The following is a 21,264-nucleotide window of genomic DNA, read 5'->3' as shown; positions in this document are numbered from 1 at the left end:
GGAGGAGCCCTCAAATTCGTTTGCTCAGGCATCTTTGCTGGCTAGGGCTCTCAGCTCAGTGCCAGGACAGAAGGAGCTATCAGACAGTCCAGAAAGCTTTTGCACACTTTTTCGAAGTCATTTGCATGCCATTAAGGATAAACGGAGCACATCTGGAGAACACCTTTCACTACCTCCTATGTGTTCTCAACTTGAATTATCCAGCTCACCTTAACAAATTCTATGTCCAGCAGTACGTGTTTGCAGAGCTGCTGAGGATGACTTTTCTCATGAAACACGGCATGCTTCCAATTTGGGGGTGTCAGGTTTGAATGGTATGTGCGTCTGTACATGCACAGGGTCCTCAGAGGGGGAAGCTCCTCAGGGTGTACCCCCAGGTGAGAGGGGGGCTCTGGGGAGTGCTTGATGCCTCTGCTGCAGGGAGACAGGGTGGTGTTTGGATGAGTCCGGGGAGAGCAGAGGGCACAGGGAGGGTTGCAAAGGTTGCCCTCATGTCTTCCCAGCTAGCCCCATGCACCCCAGCACCCAAAAAAGTGTGCATGTGCAGATGCAGGTACCACCATGTGGCATCTCCTCACCTACACTGGGAGTGCATGAGCATCTGAATTTGTCTATTTAAACAGAAGTTCAGGTGTTGGGTTGGGCTATTGAAACTCAAGGAATAAAGAACAAGGTTCATGTCTCAAACTGTGGCTTGTCCACATGTTTCTCCAACTAACTTTTCAAGGCTTTTTATCCTAACCTTGCAGCCCTGACGTTCCTCTGTAGTGAAATGATCAGCACTGAAACAAGGGATCATTTTTAGCAGATCATCTGGTGTGTGGGGGGGAAAAATAAACAACTTTCACATTAGTTGCAGAGAAGTGCACAAATGAATTACCCGCTGTTTTCAGCCAGTCATGAATAATTCAAATTCCCCTGTGTCAGTGGATCTAATTAGTAATCATCCAAACTATTCTTAAATTATCTAGTTTTGAGTTACTTGCATAGCAACGACATTCATTTCCGATAGGATTATTAATCCATTTGCCAGTGTGAGATTGCCAGGGCAGAGGCAGTGGGAAGCCATACCATCAGTTAATGTTATTAATGTTTCTTTAACAATTAACCTATCCGGTGTTCAGGGACAAACAGCATATGTCATGTAGAGAGATATTTTTAAAGCTCTGTGGATACGTGCCATATGTCCTGCTGATTCGGCCACCTTGAAACGCAAGGAGCTGTCATTAGCGAAGGCTTGACCCTGAATGTGCAAATTGCATAGGAACCAAGAGAAAATATGAAGTAATAGAGTTACCAAGATATCATAGCAATAGCTGAGGTGTGAATCCACTCCAAAAAGTGACTTTGCAAATGTGATGTTCACCAGAGTGCTTTTCACTGATTCCCATTCAAGTAAAAGAGATTTATTTTCCCTGATGCTAATTTAAAGGCTCCCAAACACAGACCATGTCTGAAGCTCACTTGAGAGGTCCTTTCCCACTTTGTCTATCCTGTGACTTGGCGGTCCGTTCTTTTGAAAAGGAAAATGCCAGTTTAGCATACCTCAAAAGATGGCACAGCTGAGCTTGGTCAGGAAGCTGTATGCTTTTATTTAGTGTAATTCAGTAAATAATGAGTGCTTTCCCTGTCCACCAGGTATTCATAGTAAAAACACCTGCTCCAGGATTGATCTGTAACTATGCAAGGTTGGGGTGAGACCTTTGTTTAGGGCAAATCATCCCACATCTATTGCTGTGGGAGTTTCATATCTTAGAAACATCTGGCACCGATGCTTGTCACAGATGGGATACTGGGTTAGACAAAGCTTAGATCACATGAAAACATGTTCCCAAACTTGATTATTTTTAAAGGGGCTTTTAAAGTTACCAATCCAACATTCCCTTCTATTATATCCTTCCAGAGAGGCAGTGCCAGCTTGCAAAAATGTAGCAGTTTGATGTCCCATAAAGAAGCCCTCACTCTCAGCCAAGCAGCATTCAGGTCCCTGGGAAGCTCATTGCCACAGCCCAATTCCCCACATAAACCAAAATTGTTGCTAAACCAATTAAATAGCAGGAGGGATGTGCTCGGGGCACCTACCAGCCCTAACTCCATGACCACCTAACAGAAGCCACGCTGGCACACCAGCTACGATGGCTGTATATAAATACCGCCAACTCACTCCTATGCCTTTTAATACTTTCTACATCATTTTAAAAGGGGTTAACTAATTTTGAAGCAAATCTTGCTTTCTCAGTCACTTTGGGGCCTTCACTGGAAACTGATATTTGCATGCACACTACATAAAATACTTTTAAAATCAGTAAAACCTAATAGTCGAAAGACAATGGAGAATTGAACTTTTACCAGCCCAGGAAAATCAAGAGACCTGTCATTATTTAGAATTGCGAATGCTTTCTCATTAGCGCAATATGTTATGCTGGAGCTGGCCATGTGGAAAAGTTCTGCATGATAAAATAGCATGGGAGAAAGCACAGCACAATTTTTATTAAATAAAAAAATAAATACATTGATGCCACCAAAGGAAAGGAATAAAGTTGTAAACATATTTCCCAGACATGAGCTAACAGCAGGAGTTTACAGTTTTTCTGCAGTGGCCAAGTGTAATAAAATTGATCTGTTGACTATACAGATCCATAAAATAGTTTACACAGAGTTAGAGTTATTGCCAGTTCGATCAGAAACAAAATTCTTCTCAAAGAAAGTGGCCTTATAAGCATCCTTTTTCCATTACACATCATGGCAATTGCAGGGTAAATGAGGGCCAGGTTTCCTCGGAGTTCGGCACTTTGGGACATTCTGCATTTAAACATCACTTGAGGACCGAGTATGGGAAGATGGGTGAGCTGGAAAGGACTGAAAAACCCTTGGACGTTCTTCTCCTCGAGGTAAATGCAGGTTGTAGCCCTGCCCCAGGCATTGCGCTTGGCTGGGCAGAGGAAACTGGTCTGCAGGGTGCTTTGAACACAATTTTAATTTTTTTTTTGCAGGAGAGGCAATGGGAGACACTCTCTCCTAACACCCCCCCAGAAGACAATTGGGCAGAGAACTGCAGACACAAACAGTTTAAACCACCATCAGCACCAGTGCTCATCAGCTAGAAGTGGCATTTAGCCTCCGAGTCTCCTTGTCCTCCTCAGAACTGGGTCCCTCGGACAAACCCCACCAGGCCAGGCTTTCAACAGTCTTACTCCAGGTAATCAATTCTGGTCTGTTATTAGGGACAATTTCATTAAATCCTAAAAAGAAATCTTAAAAAAATTCTCCCTTAAAAACTCATTATCCTCCAAACTTTGATGATACATGGTTCATAACCTTGATCCAAGAATCAGATGACTGCAGACGGACACCCAAGTGAGATGGGGATTGAGGAGCTTTTCTTACAAAATCTGGGGAAAAGGGACATTTGGGCACAGAAAAGGAGGGCTACCTTCTCTCAGGGCTACAAATCCATCCCTATGAGGGTGGAAGCATTCCTATCTCCATTGCACATGCAAGGTTAACAGACCTGCAGGAAGCCAATGCAGAACAAGAAACTGAACCTGAGGTTTCAAAATGCCTGACTAATGCCCTAACCATTGGACTAGCCAATACACTACTGCAGGCCTCTTTTCCCCAACATTTGTCTCACGATTACTAAAGAAAATCTGTATATAAAATATACAAAAACATAATTCATTATTTCACAACGCAACGTACACAAAACCCTCCCCAACACGCTGGCATTTAGTTTCAAATATGCCAAGGTTAATAGCTATAATGTAAAATCGTTATCTGCAGCAGAGTATTAATTAGGGCCCTCATGCACAATGCATTAACGATTTGCATGCAAAGAGGGCTGCAGCGCTTCTCCGCAGGAGGCTGGGAGCACGTTATAGTTGACAGAGAGGCTGGAAGTCGTCTGGAAAAGCTTGCACTGAGATGTCTCAGAGCCCAAAGCGGGGCTTTGGGCTGGTGCCAGATGCCTCTCTCCTGCCCCGTGCACCAAGTGAAAAGCAGTTATTTCAGACCTCTCTCTGCATTGCTGACAGACAAGATTCAGTCATTTGCACTCCTCTTGATGTACAGGAGCCCTGCAGGCACTGGGGCTGTCCCTCAGCATCGGCTGCCATAGGCAGCTTTCTTGCAAATTGTGCCGGGCACTTCTCAAAGCCTCCCAACAGGAAGATTTTTTTTGGTTTGCGCATGATGTATATTTTTGGAAGAATGCTGTTTTGATACAGAAATGGTCTGATATGTTTAATGCTACTATTAATAGAGCCAGCCAGCCCCCAAGCCCCTCAAATCAGTAACTCAGCAGAAGCCACTTCCACAAGTCTGAGAAGGACAGAAACTGAAATTTCTGTCATTTTTGCAAAACTGTAACTTTGGAGGGCCTCACAGTCTCCCATGCACAACACTTGAACCCTCAGTCTTGCAGGGTAGCTCTAGGACAAAGCTTCAAAACTCTCACAGGGGACGTGAAACTTGTTCAGCTGCAGGTCAGGAGCACAGCTCCTTCTTGCAAATATTCACAGAGAGCACATGTGTCCCTCCATCCTTCTCTTTCCTACATTGTTTAACCATAGTATCAGATCTTTTTTTTCCCATCTGTATCTTTTTTCCAGTCTTTTTCTGTGGAGGTTACTACTTTGGGTTTTGGCAGTTGTTTTCCTTGAAAAGTCAACATTTTCTAACCAAGGCAAAGTTAAAAAAAAAAGAAAATATTTTTGAAACAGCTGTTTGTTGCATCCAAAATAGGAGCTATGGTTTTAAGTAACCACAACATAACAATTAGATGTCTCAAGCAATGTGCCTAGATTTATGTAAAGTCTCACTGAGATCACAAAACCACAAGAAAAGGGGCTAGATGGGACCTTGCGAGCCCATCACGTACACCCTTTCCCCACAAGGCAAGCTGATATTTACTCCAGTGGCTGATATAGACCATCACATAGAAGGACACACACACATCTACAGAAGACAATTGACTTCATGGACTTTCCATCAGACTGGCAAAGAAACCTGGGAAAGGTGTTTCTTCAGAAGAAAAAAGCCTTCTTTATTTTTAATCCTGGAGAAGAAATCAAGATTCCTCATCTCAGACGGCTTTCATCTGAAATGAAGAAGATGCTGTCCTAGCAATTTGCACATATCCTTTGCCATCTTCCAGCTAAAATACTACAGCTGCAACAGACTCATGATTTGGCTGTGGTGAGTCTGAGGCTCTTATTAATGTGATCCGTCACCAAGCCAATGGTTAACATATCAGTCTTTTTACAGGGACTGTTATCTTACTGCCAAACTCCAGATATAAATGATGTCTGTGTGACTTACAAATTGCTGGGTACAGTCCATGAGGCAAAAATCAATAGTCCCTCTAGAAAATTCTTGCTCTAATCAGGCCTGGATTTGATACAACGAGGACAAAAACATTTTCTTTTGGCATTTTTTGGCTAACTTGTGAGAGAGCTCACTCATGCTATGGCATGTGCCAGGAGGTTTGAAAATGGTGCTGGCAAAGTTGAGTGGTTCTAAGGTTTGCACAGGGCTGGGGAGTGAGCTGGCCAGGAGTTTTAAGATGGAGCTTGACAGCCATATAAACCAGATTGTACAAGAAGGTTGTATGCAACTGGGGGAGACAAATTATGACCACCCCCCAGCCCCATTCCCCGCATGGATTAAATTTTTATTGGAGCACCAGGAAGAAAACACCAAATGTCGGGTGTATTCTACTCCTAGCAGCTGCTAAAAGATATTTATTCAAATGTTTTTTCCCCCTTTTAATCAATAAAGCTCCTTCTTGGGCTCTTTTGGAGCTCCTTTTCCTCCCCAGCTATGGTGTGCTAGAGAGAAGCATTGGTGAGGTTTCAGCCAGGCCTCAGACAGTCTGAGACTCCAGCCTGGGAGGACTGAGGAGAAAGCAGGAAAAATACATCTCTGCATGTAGATGCCTCGTCACCTGCTGAGCGATGCCTCTCCAGGGACCATTTTGACGTTTTAAGGATTTGGTTTATTTTTCTTTTAACAACGAGCATGCAGATGTTCCATGTTTCAAATTACTCCCATTCACTTTTCTTTCCTTTTCTCTTGTTTCCAGCTGGTTTAGGTCAGGGCAAGCACTTGGCTTGCAGCAAGGCCATCAGGCAACAGCCTCACATCCCTGAACCCCAGGAAGAGGAAAGTCCCCCCCTAAATAAAAAACCCCTGCCTCTTCCCCTCTTTGGGCTGTGCCCCCCTACCGTACCCACTTTCACTCCTTTGGTCCCTTGCATTAGTCAGTGTTCCCAGACTTCAAAATCCCCGAAGTGTCTTTGATCCTCTCAGCCTTTTCCTGCCACGTACTTCCCTCACCGTCCAAAAATGAGGCACAAGATGAAAGGTGTGGAGATGAAAGAGCAGGAGGGAGAGCTCGATCCCCAAGCAGTGGTGGGACACAGCAAAAAGCCAGACCACAGCCATTGGTGCAGGCATGAACAGGAAACGCAACTTGCTCCCAGTTAGAAGCCACTTTGCCACAAACAGTTTTTAAGAAGGCAGGGAGGGGATGCAAGCAACAGAGCTCTGCGGGCTAATGCCGCCCCAACCCATGGCTGCACGCAGCAGCATCACCTCAGGGAAATAGTGGGGGCCAAATCTGCAGGAGGAGCAAAGCACCACAGCACCCTCGCAGCCACAAAGCCAGATCCTAAAAATTTCAAATTGCCAGACCCTGCTGAAGTCCATGAGCATCACTTAATTCCCATGAGCTAAAGGCTTTTGCAACCACTCACACCATCTCCAGTGCCTCTGAAACAAAGTTCCTTCCAAAATCCCCAAAACAGCAATGGAAAAGTCCAAAAATGCAAACAGAGGTCCCCGAAGCACATAGTACTTTTTAAGCACTTTTTAAGACAAAAGCTGTCAGTAATGGGATCCTCAAATGAAGTTTTGACATCTAAATAACAGGCCTTCCTTTCAACAGCACTAGTCGCTGCTGGGAGCTCTGCACATTTTTCTAAAATCAGGCATCATGATGAATTGCCTGAATATACTCATTTTTATACTAAGAATCTATTCACTATGCCAAATTCTGCTCTCATTTCTACCAGGGGTTAATTGAAATAAAGGAATCATGTCTTTTATCTGGGTAAGTTTAGGGCTGTCTGGCTGATCTTTTTGAATAACAGCTCTTCAAGAATTTTTCAGCATCTTTTTTCTCTGAAACAGGATTTTTATTTAGCAATTAAGTATCCAAAATACAGACCTAATTTTTTTTTTTTTTTAGATGGCCTGCGATTTTCTTGCAAACCATATTTGTAGTATCTTGGGCTTTTGGCCACAAAAAACTATTTTGATAATCCCTTTCAGTGACAAAAGTATTTTGATAATTATTTGAATGATGCTATCAGCAAAAAAAGCTTATTCAAAATCTTACAATTTCCTGGCAAATTTGGGCAACAACTGGGAAACAACCTACTTAACTGTTTGAAATGCTACACCCTGCTTTAAAATACTTCCCCTCTCCAGTCTGTGCTTAGATGTCTATTTACATCCCTGACCTACAATCGCAGCAAAGACAAAACTTCCAATTTTCCCACTTCACAAGAAAAAAGAAATGAGAGGGCAACAACCCTGGTAAGTCCTGAAGGACAGAACATTTGGATTCAAAAGCGTGACCCCACTGGCTATTTATATCTGCGAATATCTGTGGCATTTACTTCCCCCAAAACCCACTGCAAATGCATTCCGGATTTACATACTTATTTTCCCAGGTATTTTTGAGAGTATTACCTTGGTTTTGTTTTCTTTTTATGTGTGGATTGCTACATTGAACGTATGAAAAATGCTCCAGCACACCCAGAGTGCCTGTGAAGCTACAGCTCTGTAGAAGAGCCTTTTTGGAAGGAGCTGATCCATCAGAGCGACCCTCTACACCCTGTCCAAGCTTTGTAAAACTACCTGGGTCAGTGATAATTATCATCAAGGTAAATTATATTCTCTGTCATGTCATATCACAATTAACCAAGCAGCCATAATCATCTTCTATCTTGCTGAGTCCCTGAGTAGGCAGTTTTCTATCTGCTCTTGGGAGATAAGATAGATGCCCACATAGCTGTGAGAAACATCCTATTTTCTAGATACACACAATCCATTTCAAAGGCAATAAATGCCTAACAGCATGCTATTCCGCTCATTCCCATAACCTTTCTCTCTCTGCAACCTGATTATCACAGGGACTCTGCCTTCCTCCCGGCAGCAGCCCTGTTTATACAGTTGCCCATCATTTCTCCATGTGTGGGCATGCAGTAGGAGATACGGAAGTGCCTGTCTGCCCCTGCAGAAATCGTGCACCAACACGAGTGCATCCCTCGCAGGGGTGCACATCATGGTTAATCAGCAGAGGCAAGAGAGGGCAAAGCAGGACAGACTCCGGTGCAGAAAAAGCAAACTTAGCACAAAAGAATGACTCCCTGGCTCAGTGCACCTACGCTTATACCTCCACAAGCTGAAAAGTCTCTAACCATATTGGATTTCCTTCAGTGCAGTCTTGTGCCTCTCTCTACCTTGGCTGTCATTTGGCTTTTGGAGATCAGCGCTTCTGAAATCAAAACGTTTATAACCAACCTATAGCACAAATCCCACCAACAGCCAGTCAGCCCGGTGCCATCCTTCCACTGCTCATAAACAGCCTCAGTGAGAGCAAAAATAAAAGCTAACAAATGGTAAACTTTTATAAATACTTTTGATCATTACTCACTGGCCTCATAAATCTCTCACACGTTAGACAGTCAGACTAACAGGACACAGAAATTTTGCTCTTAGTGCCATAAATCTTTCTCATGTTCTTTCTATGGTTATAATAATAGAAATTTATTGTTGCTTTCGTTTCCTCCCATATTCTGTGTAATTAATCTCGATGTGTTGCTGTGTACGTTTAGAGACAGTACATTTTGTGCCTGCCCATTTGTATTTTTTTCAACAGCAAGTCCCATCTGAGTTAATATATTGTGTTATATTATATATAACCACTGACCATAACTCAGATAGAACACAACACATTTTCATTTTGTTGCCCCATTATTTTTGCAGTAAGTCGATACAATATGAGGTGAAGCGTGCCTTGCTCAGCACTTATTGATCTGTTTGTTTGCTCATTGCTTACATCAAAACACCACTTGTCAGCTCTGGCTCTGTTATGATTATCTTATCATGCAGGAAGCAACAGCCTCAAAGACTAAACACAAGTCGACATCCAAGGTCAGCTGACACTGAGAACCAGCCCAAAGGGTTTTCAGCAAGGCAGAGAGGAGTAACTAACACTTCAGGACCAAGTCTCCTTTTTATTAAGGGCACCTCTACAATGCAATCAGGGAAAGCAACTATGGCAGGTAGAGGAACGCTTCAACCAGCTCTTGCAGCAGTAAGGCTCAATGTAGGGATGGTGGTAGAGTCACAGTACTCCAAAAGAAGAGTAGCCCTACAGACCACAAACAACAGACAAGCTGTCTTAATTTTTTGGTAGAAAAAGGAGTTCAGAGTATATTAAAAGCTTGTTCACCTTTCCATAAGGAACGCTGACCTTGTGCAACTGGACCAGAGATGCTGTGGATTGGTTTGGACTTTTTACCTCCTCAACAAGTGCCTCGCACGCTGGAAAACCATATCCCTGCTTGTTGTTGAGGTCATTTAGCCAGTTGTGTGTCAATGCAGCATATCAATATCACTTTGGACCAAGACCAAATGTCCAACATGTCACCTCTCTGCATATTCAATGCACCAAGATAGCATATGGTGTTCATCCATCTTGCCCTGACCTCATATGATGTCACTTGAGCAACAAAAATCACTGCACCCTCTTTCCTCTCTGTCTCTAAATGATAGACTCGGCCCCCCTCCCCTGCAGACCACTGCTCTTAAGTTGTTAAAGAGCTTTGAAAAATACATTTGGAAAGGCAGCTCTGCTCTTTCAGAGCATGCAGCAGGGCAGTGCCTGAATAAATGAATACGATTAGTGAACCCTTGCATAAAGGATCAATCACTTTGCCTTTGTAAAGAAGAGTTGTGGAGAGGCAGATGCCAACAGCCAATGTGCTGATGCATTTTGGAGTTTGTCAGCGTGGGGGAAGGTAGGGCTGTGAGTGACAGCAGAGCCTCTTTGGGGTTTGGGTCACACTGTCTTAAAAACCCAGACAGGAAAGATCAGGATTTATGGCTGGATTACTGATTGACTGAAATAATCTAACCACCTACCCAGAAAATGGCAAAGGCCCACTAGCAACCTCCAGCGTACAGTTGTCCTACTACGTGGAGTAGGTTTCTCATGCTTGGGCATGTACCTAGGGGTGAGCCTTCAGTGCTCTGGAGGAACTTAGTCTCTCGAGGCTTTACAGCCTCTGCAGAGAGAGGAACTTATTTACTTACAAGGTGGTTCAGAGCAAGAAAGAAACCCAAACATCCCCTGACATGGAGGCACTCTAGGGTGCTGTGCAATGGCAGTGCACAGAAAAGGTGAAAACCCCTCCACAGTACGTGGGCATTACCGATTACCCAATTATCATTTGTCTCAATACCATGCCTTGGAGGCACTAGTTGAGATCGAGAGATGATGCCAAGTGCCATAAGCACAGAAGGACACCCACAAGCAGCACAACACAGAGGCTGCAGACCCTTGCACACTCTACCAAGCACCCTCTCTTTTTTGCCATCGCGTCTCTGTGGAACAACAGCTAGAGGGTTTCCTGGGACAACAGCGAGGATTGGCAATGGAAACTACATGATGGCCTGGGGGACTCGAGGAGAGTGCAATCACCATTCAAGCCTCCATGCACTGAGTCAGGGAGCTATGTGGAGCATCATTTCTTCTGCTTCTCTTTCAGTGTAAGGCTGCAAAACAGGCTTAGAGTAATTCATTTATGGCTGTACAATGCCAGCACCCAGGAACTCGACAGTCCACATAAATACAGACCCAAATTATTTCTTGTAACACGCTTATAAAGAGGAACTGAAGAGCATTTCCATGCTCTGCATGGTTTGCATTACCGGTGATTTTTTTTTTTAATGTAATCCAATATATTGCAGCTAAATCTGATGAGGAAACAGCTCACTAGAGTCCCCAAAGGATTGATTTCATGTGTTCCCTGATTTATGACTGTTTGATTTCACTTTCATGTGCTGGATTTCTAATTGCAACCTATCCATATCCAAGTTTGAGCCCATATGCTGCACACTGCTAGTTACAGCCCGAGGGGGACTCATATCCCTTCCCTCACCTGTTCTGTGGCCTGATCCTGCCCATACAGCAAAGCCCACTTGTGGCCTGTAGGACCCTATGCTTCACGCTTTGATGCACACAGTTTTCCTACCATGTCTCTCCCTTAAACTTCGCAGCTTCAACTTTTGAGTTTCTCATTTTAGGGAATCCCTTTTCTTTATCAGGTGGTCTCCAACTTCAGGGATCACAGGAGCTGCCTTACAGGTACAAGCCGCCTCTCCCTACTGCAGTTTGCAGAAGGCATAAGTGGCATCCTTTAAACCCACTTCTCTTTTGTTATCCAGAAAGAGTCTTTTCTCCACCAAAACCATGAGGGTCTGCTGGCAGTAAGCTGCTCCCCATTGCCTGGTGTTTCCATCCCCTGGGATGATGGAAGGGGAAGGTGCTAATGATATGATATCCATTTTGCAGCTGCAATATGCTTCTAGAGGGAGATAATCTAATTGGTACCTTATTACTGGAGCACTTTAACAGCAAAATCAGTGACAGGAACGTGCGCGCTGAAGCGCTCGGTCATTTGGGGGGAGTTGATATGAGCTGTGGTGGCTGGGCTCATCACCGTGAACTCTGAGAAAATTAGATAGAGGTGAGCTAAGAAAGAGAAATTCCTGAACTAAGCTGAACTCTGTTTGGATCCCAGAAAAGCCCAATTAATTTCCTCTCTTATTCCTCATCTTTTGGGATGATTTGATTCCAAAAGCTGTGGCTCAGGACCTCCAATCCCAACACTTAACTTCTCAAAATCCTAGGGAGCTGGCACGTTTTGGGGAACCTCCGCTAAAATGGAACTTGCGTGTAAATCAGTGCAAGGCACTGCCAGCATGCACCAGCCACTGCGGGTCAGCTGACATCCTTTGGGGCTTTATCCCTTGGCCTCATCTGTGTATGGGGCACCTCCAGGCTCCCGGTGCTGCTGACACCAAGGTGGTCAGAAACCACACTCGAACTGATAGTGTGCAGCTGAGTCTTCATTTGAATACCCACAAGGGGAAAAAAAGCTCTTTTATTCAGTTCATTCCTTCTATTATTCTTCTTTGCACATGCTGCGTTTGTTTTTGTCATTAGGTTTCCAGTGTCCCTAATAAGATATTAATGAGATGCTAATTCAACATGCAAATTACAGGAGACTGGCATGGAAAGGTTGCTATATTTAGAGCCAGAGCAGGATTTTAATGGCTGTCTTCACCCATCTTGTGCCTTTTGTCAATTGCTTCCTTACTTCGGTGAGCAGCCTCACATCCCTGAAGCATCTAGGTGACCTTGGAGGTTAGGAGAAATGACAAAAATTCTGGACTGTGTTACCATAGTAGTAAAGAAAAAAACCCCACTATATTCCAAAGGTACTGTCAAAAGGAAGCCCTCTTCTTTAGGGGAAAAAAAAAAAAAAAAGACCTCAGAACCTTGCCAATTAGATGCTCATTGCCACACTACAGAGTTCAGGAGCGATGCCAGGATCAAGATATGCCCCCATCACGCAACCTGGTCTGGAGGAGTAGAGGGAGAGGAAAGGGGTGCATATATATCCTGCGATCCAGCACAGGCAGCACAACCTGTTCCATGGCCTGACACATCAAGAGGGGCTCTGCTCCTCTGCCCGTATTCACAGAGAGGCAGTGTCCGCCTTGAGCTCATTGCAAGCGTATCAGTAGTTTGCTCTCTTAAAACAAATGCTGTTGGAAATGCTACCCTAAGAAACCAAGCAAGCCGAGTGCTGAGGGATTGAGGGATGCTAAATTCCATTCCCAACACCTTTGCATTCCCATGACATGCATCTCTCCCACAGCCAGCGCAGCGCAAAAGAGCGCTTTCTTGCATTGAAGGGCCAGCTCTGCAAGTCACACCAGAGCTCAAGGCTTCCATTATGTTACCTGGAAACTGAGAATAAGGATGCAGCCTTCTATTTATAAATGTTGTAGCACCACTGACTATAAATAGAGATTTTTAACCACAGTGCCTTTAAAGGTGCTCAAGCCTGACAGAAGACCTAGGTACTGAAAGCAACATGTCCTTTCTTGTCAGAAGCTGCTATCGAGTACCCTACCCCGGAGGTTATCATGAGAAGCTTGAATCATGAGAGGCTTGATAACCATGTCCCATTGCATGTTTAGGATGAGCTTTCAGAGTGCTGGGACGCCCTGCCCCGGAGCAACAGAATTATGCTTCCCCTCACACCAAGGACCAAGCCCTTCAAACTGCCAACTTTGGGATGCTTTTGAGAAGAAATAGATTTTTCTTTTTAATTCTTACTACTTAAAGGTGCCAGCAGCAAGCTCAGTGTCTCATTTGCTGTCACCACCTTATCATGTGCACATCAGATGCCCCCAACTTTGTTACAGTGCACCCCCAGCCCCTGCCCACAGTCATTCCCATGATTACTCACAACAAGGCATTTTTGTGACTCACAAAAGCCTAAAATATCCTTTTTCAGTCTTTAAGGAGGCATGTACCTAAAGCGACTGGTTCACAAAGTTACTGAGTCCCCTAGACAGGACTCTCAGGTTGTAAAAACCCGTTGCAACCCTAGCACCACGTGTTTGCTTGGGCAGGCATTGACTCATTCAGTGTCTGAAGACTGCCTCGCATACCAGGCTTCTGGCCCACAAACAGCATTTTTAGTTTGACTCTGTTTTTAGAAATCACCCTGAATTTCTGGCCAGACCTTTACTTGCAGACAGACGGCCCCATGGCTCTGGTGCTTCTTACATGTTTCGATCATTTGCATCAGCTGAGAAACTGGCTCCTACTTTATGGATTTTTGTTTTTTTTCCTCTGAATCACAGTCTCCAGACTAAAAAGCTACCAAAATCTCTGCAGACTTCTCCCTTCCCCAGTGGTTTCAGCTGTTTTTATTGCTCTGAGGCACCAGACAGTTTTGTTAATAACGGTAAATCCTTTTAGCCTCTGGTTAGCGCAGGTTGTGCTGTGATTGACAAGGTAATAAAAGTGTTAATGAGAGAAACTGGCACAGCCAGAGATCAATAGTTGCCAATAAGAAAAACAATTCTGATACTTAATTTTGTAGAATTCCCCCAAAGCGGTTGAAAATACATCACAATCGGTCTATTTTATTGTTTAATAGATGTTCTCTCCCTGGTGCTCTCAGATAGAGATCAAATTAACTAGACATTGGGTGAAATGGCAAAGAAGGGAAGAGGATCCTCGTTCCTCCCAAGTTTGCAGGACTGTTGGGACATGGAGCTCTGGGGCAAAGCCATTTCTGAAATAAATGTGTTTGGGGCTACCTTTCCCAGCTGGATGATTTCCCCAAATCGTGCCTTCTTTGTGCACATTTTTTCCCCAGTACAGATATAGGGGCGGGGGGGGAAATAACACACAAGGCCAGCTGTAGTGCCAGTGGTCACATATAAGTTATGGCCCTAAGATCAGCCATAAGCAAAGATGCTGCATCCACTGTGCTGCCCCAAAGGGCAAAGCTACAGGGACGCTGAAGGAGCCAGGGCAAATGCCCTTTCAAAAAAAGCAGTTTTAAGATTAGTGCCAGTCAGGTTTCTGAGAGCTAATCAGAGCAGTAAAAGCAGATGAAGTGCATACAACTTGTAGCATGGATTAACATCAGTTGCTTGCTAACAGGCTCCTGTACATGGCACAACCCTGTGTGGCCCTAAACACCCTGTAATACCCTAAATCTCCTCACAAATCTATCCGAGGCCAGATGCATATAAAAGCCTAATCCCATTTCAAGGGCAGCTGTTAAACGTAGGAGAACGTGTGCCGGCAGTAGGAAGCACTGTGAAACTGGGAATGCAAAGAGAGGAGAGAAAAAATTTCAAGAGGGGCACAGAAAGGCTGTAAGTCAAATGGAAGAGAGACTGTTACTCACTCACGAAAAGGGGAAGAACGGGAGAAGCACCAATCCTTTAAAACACAAAAATACCTGTGAATACATTTTCCAGAAGCCGGTTGGATTATGCACGGATGGTAAAACTGTTTGGAGAGCTAACAGACAACAGCTTGTGTGGCCCCACTGGTTGCGCACAGGATGTCCTAGCAAAGTCAAAGTGAAACACTGAAAGAGGCCTCTCTATGTGGGCTGTGCTCATGGAGGACACTGCCGTGAAACCCTTTACCGGGCAGGACAAAGATATCTCCAGCTCCAGTTCTGACAGCAATAATTTTTGATACATACACATTATTATCTGACAGAAAAATTCCATGTTCAAGGCATTTTTTTGAACCAGGGACAGCAGAGGATACTGGTACAGAGATGACTTTGAGCTCTAAGCCCAGCAGCCAACAAAACTGGTGGCAAAACTCCACCTGACTTGAGAAACAGCAGAGCTTGAGAAATATCAGAGCTTGGGCAATGTTGAAGGCTTTCCAAAACCCCTCCACCCATTATTTTTATGCCTAGGAATAATACGCAGGCTCTTCTGGTGTTACACTGCACAGGTGTCTGTGGGCTTTAGAGCAGGCCCGGGGAGGCAGGAGAATCCAGATACCCTCACTTTACATCAGGAAAGCTTTGCACAGTGGTAAAGCCAGGCTAATTTTTCAGCTATGCAAGCATGCAGATAGCAGCATACCAGAGGGCTGCTCCTTGCTGAAAGCTCTGGCGTGAGCTCAGAGGTGCTGTGAGCTGCGTCCTCCACTGGCAGGAGAGGAGTTGTGCCTGAATTTTCCTGCATGGGCTCTTCAACTTGTGACTAAAGCTACACGGAGCTGCTCTGCAGGTCCAGTTGGGCAGGCAAGGTCTCCAAATGCAGGCTCTGCCAAGGCAAGTACTGATTTCTGCTGAGCAAAACCACAGAAGGGCCAAAAAAGGGTAGCTAGATCCAAATCTGTTCTTCCTTCCCCCTCCCATCCCACAGCATAATTAAACAAATATTCTTGCCTGTAAAGAGAAGAGAATAATTGGAATCGAAGAGCATGAAGGGAGAGATCAGCATGAAAGGATACCCAGATGACACCAAGGGGTTTGGCTTATCCCTTTGGCTTTATCCCCCTTTTCTCGTCCTGTCTGTATTAATGTGGTGCTAAAACCTTGTATTGTCTGACTGCATTATTATTAATGGCAAAGGGTACCCCAGAGGTCAGGGTGGCACTGCAGCTTGCCGTTCACTTTAATTATCGACGCACATCGTCAGCTGGAGAAATAAGGAGAGATAAGGTGAGGATTATTGAATGCCATCTTACGCTGTGTGTTATCATACACTCTACATCCAGATCGGTTCCTATCAGCCTTTCTCAGCTCACTGCAGGAGGGGAAGAGGAAGCAAGGAGGTCTCTCCTTTACATTTTAATTTTGCCCATATCTTTACAAATTTGGCCAAAACAAATACTGACCGTCACATTAATGGCTACATCTGCCCAAGGGCTCAGCTTGTGGCCACAATATTTAGATATTTAGCTCTTTAAATATCCAAATATTGAGGTATTTAGCTCTTTAGAAACCCAAATATTTAAATGTGTCTGAAGGAGCTGTTGTTATACTTTGGGACTTTCACTGAGACAGGTCACGTTATAAGTACATGGCTTAGTCTCATTTGGTAGGACCAGATCAGACTAAGGAGAACTTAAAGATGTAGACAAAATTCACCTTTCTCTAATAAAACTCACCACTATTCGCTGGCATTTTACCGAGTCTCAACACTGAACTAAGCAAGCTGAAGCAAACCAGAGGAAAGAATGGATTTTCCAATCAACAAAAAAGATTAATAAGATCTCAAGTGCAGTAAATATTTTCCCAACAAAGTCCTCCTACCCTGAAGAGCAAGCTCTTACATGGCATATTCAAAGAGAAATAGAATTCCCAGGTAGAAAAAAATGAACAGATTCCCTGCATCTGCAGAGAGTCCCCTCCACATAGTGGGCATTGCCACTAAAATAATATTAAAGTATTATTTATGGAAATGTATGCAAAAACCAAACAAGAGAAGCTGTCCATATGGGCTAAGCACCCATGTTAATTTTGAAAGGCAGCCCAGGAAACGTGGTAGCCTTTTATCTACCCTGTCATTTGCAAGCCATTGCATAACTTGGCTCTTGAGTTCCACCAAATCGCACGCTTCCAAATGTAACTCGTCGTGTTTGTTGGTGATAAAACAAGATTAGGAGAAAGGGGAGGTTGAATAAAGCTTTCTGTGGGGAGCACAGCCCAAGCCATGATATGGCTTCACCCCATTTTCATGCAAGGCACACGTACTTTATTAGCATTTCTTTTAATGCTTCTAGTGACGATCAAGAGGCAGGTAGGCCCACCACATGAGTTAAAGGAAGGTCTTTGACAGCCCCCTTTCTGTACTGAAGCAATGAAATATATATATATATGCGCGGCTCCAAACACTTTGCTCCCTTTCAAAGCACGATGATTACCTCTTACAGACACAATGACAAGAGGCGCCTTTGGCAATCCCACGGTCCCCTTCTCCTTCTGAGAACTGGCAGAATGAAGGGGAAGAAAAGCCCAGAAGCCTTTTCTAGCCTCCTTATTTTTCTTTGTCATATCATTAAGGGTTCAATGAATCTCCAATTAAATTTCCCTGACTGCTGTCACCATTTTGATTGATAGGTGTCCTTGAATCAACCTCAGTAGGGCACGTTGTTGCACTGAGCCTCCCTTTCCCTTTGCCATCCATTATCAGCCCCTTGTCATCGTTACCTTCGCATGTCAGTTCATTTACCACAGAAACGGTGTCACCAACTAATAGGGGCAATAGGAAAACATTTGTTACAAATAAGGAAAAACGCTAATAAATCAGGTTAAGCTTCAGTCTGAAACTCATGGAGAAACAGTATTTCTCCAACATGCTTGTTCACAAGCTGCCCTCTAAAATATTTTTCCCTGTCCTTACATAAAACCCTAAACAAAACACACACAAACAAGAAATACTCATTCTCAGAAGGAACAGACAAACAGGCAGAGCCACGTGCAGATAAAGTTAAAACAGCTTTTACAGCTTTAAATTTTCTTCATTTTGAACCAAAAGTAAGTCTGAACACTTGAGTTAACTTCAAGTCCCCGATGATACACTAACAACGCTTAAGCTACAGAAGCTAAGAGTCCTTGCTACTGACGCTGTCTGGAGATGTTCTAACAAATTTTTTTTCATCAGAAAGCAAATACTTTGTCAAAATTAAAGCCATGTGTATGAAAGGGTCATTTGCGATGAATTTCTGATTGCAAAAAAGAAATCAGGAAGAAGGGAGCAAGATATTTCAAGCCTTTTGAAATGTCATATTTTTTAATATCATGTTTTGAAACTTGAGTTTATAATAAAAAAATGATTGTAAAAAAAATGGAATTTCCAAAGCACAATGTAAAATTCTAAATTTATCAAAGAAAATAGGTAAATTGATTTAATTTCATCTAAAAGAAACATAAAAGTTTCCTTTTGATGTTGCAGTCTCGGTACAGAATTTGGCTCTGTTTGGGAACTTCTCTGAAACTCAGAAAATCTACGTGGGGTGGTAAAACTGTTCTGTGTTTGGCACCAGCACAAGGAGCAGTGCACGCAGACTTCAGCTTACCTGTGTACCCTCCCAGTGACCTGGCTAGGACAACAGCCAGGTTTTTGCTCCCTGTTTGTTCAGCATCTTGTAGAGTAGGGATCTGTGACAGACATGCTTGTCCCTGCAGTGATTTATTATACAAAAAGGTCTTTATACGTTACACACCAAAGGCTGTATCCCCAAGGACTGATGCACAACCATTGCTGCAATCCCTCTTCTCCTTTTTCCTTCTGATCGCTGTCAAAGCAGGGGAGCACCCCTAGATGCCTGCCAATTGACAACCCAGCAGGCAAGATCTGCCCTTCAAGAATAAATAAGGAAAACCAGAACAGCACTGCTAAATTATTTCCAAATGAAACCTAACTGCAAGTATGCTGCAACACACCATCATCCCCATCCCAGCAACAGCTCCTGATATGGGGCCAGGTCAGGACACATTGCCCTGAAGCCGTTAAGGGTGAGTGAGCCGCGGCTGCCGTTCATACAAATTAGTCTCATCCTTTCCTAGAGGTTTTTCGTCCACAGTAAGGGGTAGAGGTGTCGGTGCAACATGCTGGACAATTTTACTCAAGTTCCACTCCAGTCCTTACCTCTAGTTCCCACAAACTTCATCTATTCCAAGGGAGACAGCCAACCTCACAACAGGGGAAGACTAGCTTTTTCCTTAAGGGATGTTTGGAAGACCATCTAAGCAATTAAAAAACTTTGCTGCTATTGAAACCAAGAGGATTAATGCTCTTAAACCCCAGGGATTCTTGCTTCATCAATCCACCAGCACACACTTCTTCCTATCTGCTTATAACTGATTTTAGCTGGTGCATCCAGGAGCAGCAGGACAGTGGGTTCACACGGGGCAGCGGCTGCTTGGTGAGCAGAGGATGCAGGTTTGCAAAGGCCGCTCCGGAGCACCACAACACTGTGTAATTTGCACTGATTTATTATGCAATTAGCGGTGGGTGCAGCTCAGTGCACTGTCTATGAGAGACAACACTGGCAAAGCTCAATGTTTAAAGCTGACGTCGTACTCAGGCACCTAAATAACCGCCCTGGGTTCTCCACCAATTCCAATATGAATTTTGTCTGAAAACGAAGGTAACTTCTACAGATTCTCAGTGCTGAAAATCTTGATCAAAGACTACAAAACTAGGAAACATGGTTTTAAATGGATGGCTTTCACATCGCCTTACTGTACTGGACACTACGCAGACACAGAGCAGAGACTTAGCTTACTGCAAAGCCACAGTGCAAATGGTTACCATGAAATGGAGATGCATAGACAAATCAGAGATGAGGTATTCCTGTGGGAAATCAAGTCATACTGTAGCTATAAAAACCAGACGCATGTGGGGAAGGTTTTCAACACGTATTCATGGACCGTGATAAACGCTAGGAACGTGAGGGCTGGGTGGATCGCGTATGGCTCCTTCCCATACCCAGACAATGCCATCAGGTGGCAAGATACAGGGTGAACATCACCTCACAAAAAGGCAATGCAGTTTCAACCATCCAATTCTTTTTGCAACTTTTGTTCAGTTGAAATCCGATTGTGGCAAAACTGTCAACTCCTGGGCCCCTCACGACATGGATCAGAAAAATGACAAAGTCAGCCGCTATGTTTCTACTGAATATTTGTTCCAGTGGCTGCCGCTCGCTCGCTGGATAAAGGGAGTCAGGGCAAGACAATTACTGGGGTTTTTTCAAATGGCTATTCCGAGGTCTCTGAGCACGCCCCAGCTCCCATAGCCTATTGAATGTGCCCTCAGGGCAGCTTCCCTTCCCTCTGCCATTCACAGCAGTACACCTGTTTTAATTCTCCTGTGCGCTATTGAAAGCCTCTAACTGAGCAAATACTTTTGTGGGGTAGAATCACTCCCTTTCGGCTAAAAAAAAATCTTCTCCCAGCCCTTATGGAAAAATGGATAAAACACAGGTGCAGCGATAGGAAAAATGGAAGTTACTGCTGGAGGAGAGTGTCCAGAAATCCACAAGAGCCCTTCACTGTGGAGGATGGGATGTGGTGCTGCTCCTCCCTAACAACAGGGAAAAACTCTGCTGCCGTACTGTGTCTTTTTCCAGTATTCGTACATTTCTTTCTCTCCTTGCTAGCAGACTGAGAAGATTAAGATACAGAAATGCCAAGCCATGAAGAGGGCCAAACCAGACATCAGAGAAATAAAAATGAAATAAAACCTGACGGCACACAGATTTCAGCGATACTGTTTGTAGGAGATGCCTGAATTGCAGTTATAAAACCAGTAAAAGGAGCTGAAGGGATAGCCCTTACCAGCACGGCAGGCTTTGAATAAATCCCAGGCTGCCCTTGGGCATCGGGTGCCGCACACACCTTTTTCTTTCTTAAACCACCAGTCTGACCACGTGAAGAAGGGTTTACTTAAAAACGATACGACAAAAAAATCAAGGACTTTTTTAAAAAAAAAAAAAAAATATTTTTTTTTAAAAAATCAGCAATAACTCTCAGTCTGAACTCTGAACTTCACAAGAAGGGTGGGCGAACACTTCCCTCCTGTAAAGCCAGGCTGCCGCCCCAGGCGACCCGG

This window comes from Egretta garzetta, unplaced genomic scaffold, assembly GCF_000687185.1.
Source record: "Egretta garzetta isolate BGI_Z169 unplaced genomic scaffold, ASM68718v1 scaffold41, whole genome shotgun sequence".
Taxonomy (NCBI): domain Eukaryota; kingdom Metazoa; phylum Chordata; class Aves; order Pelecaniformes; family Ardeidae; genus Egretta; species Egretta garzetta.
The sequence above is the reverse complement of the archived record's forward strand: the minus strand, read 5'-3'. Positions refer to the sequence as shown.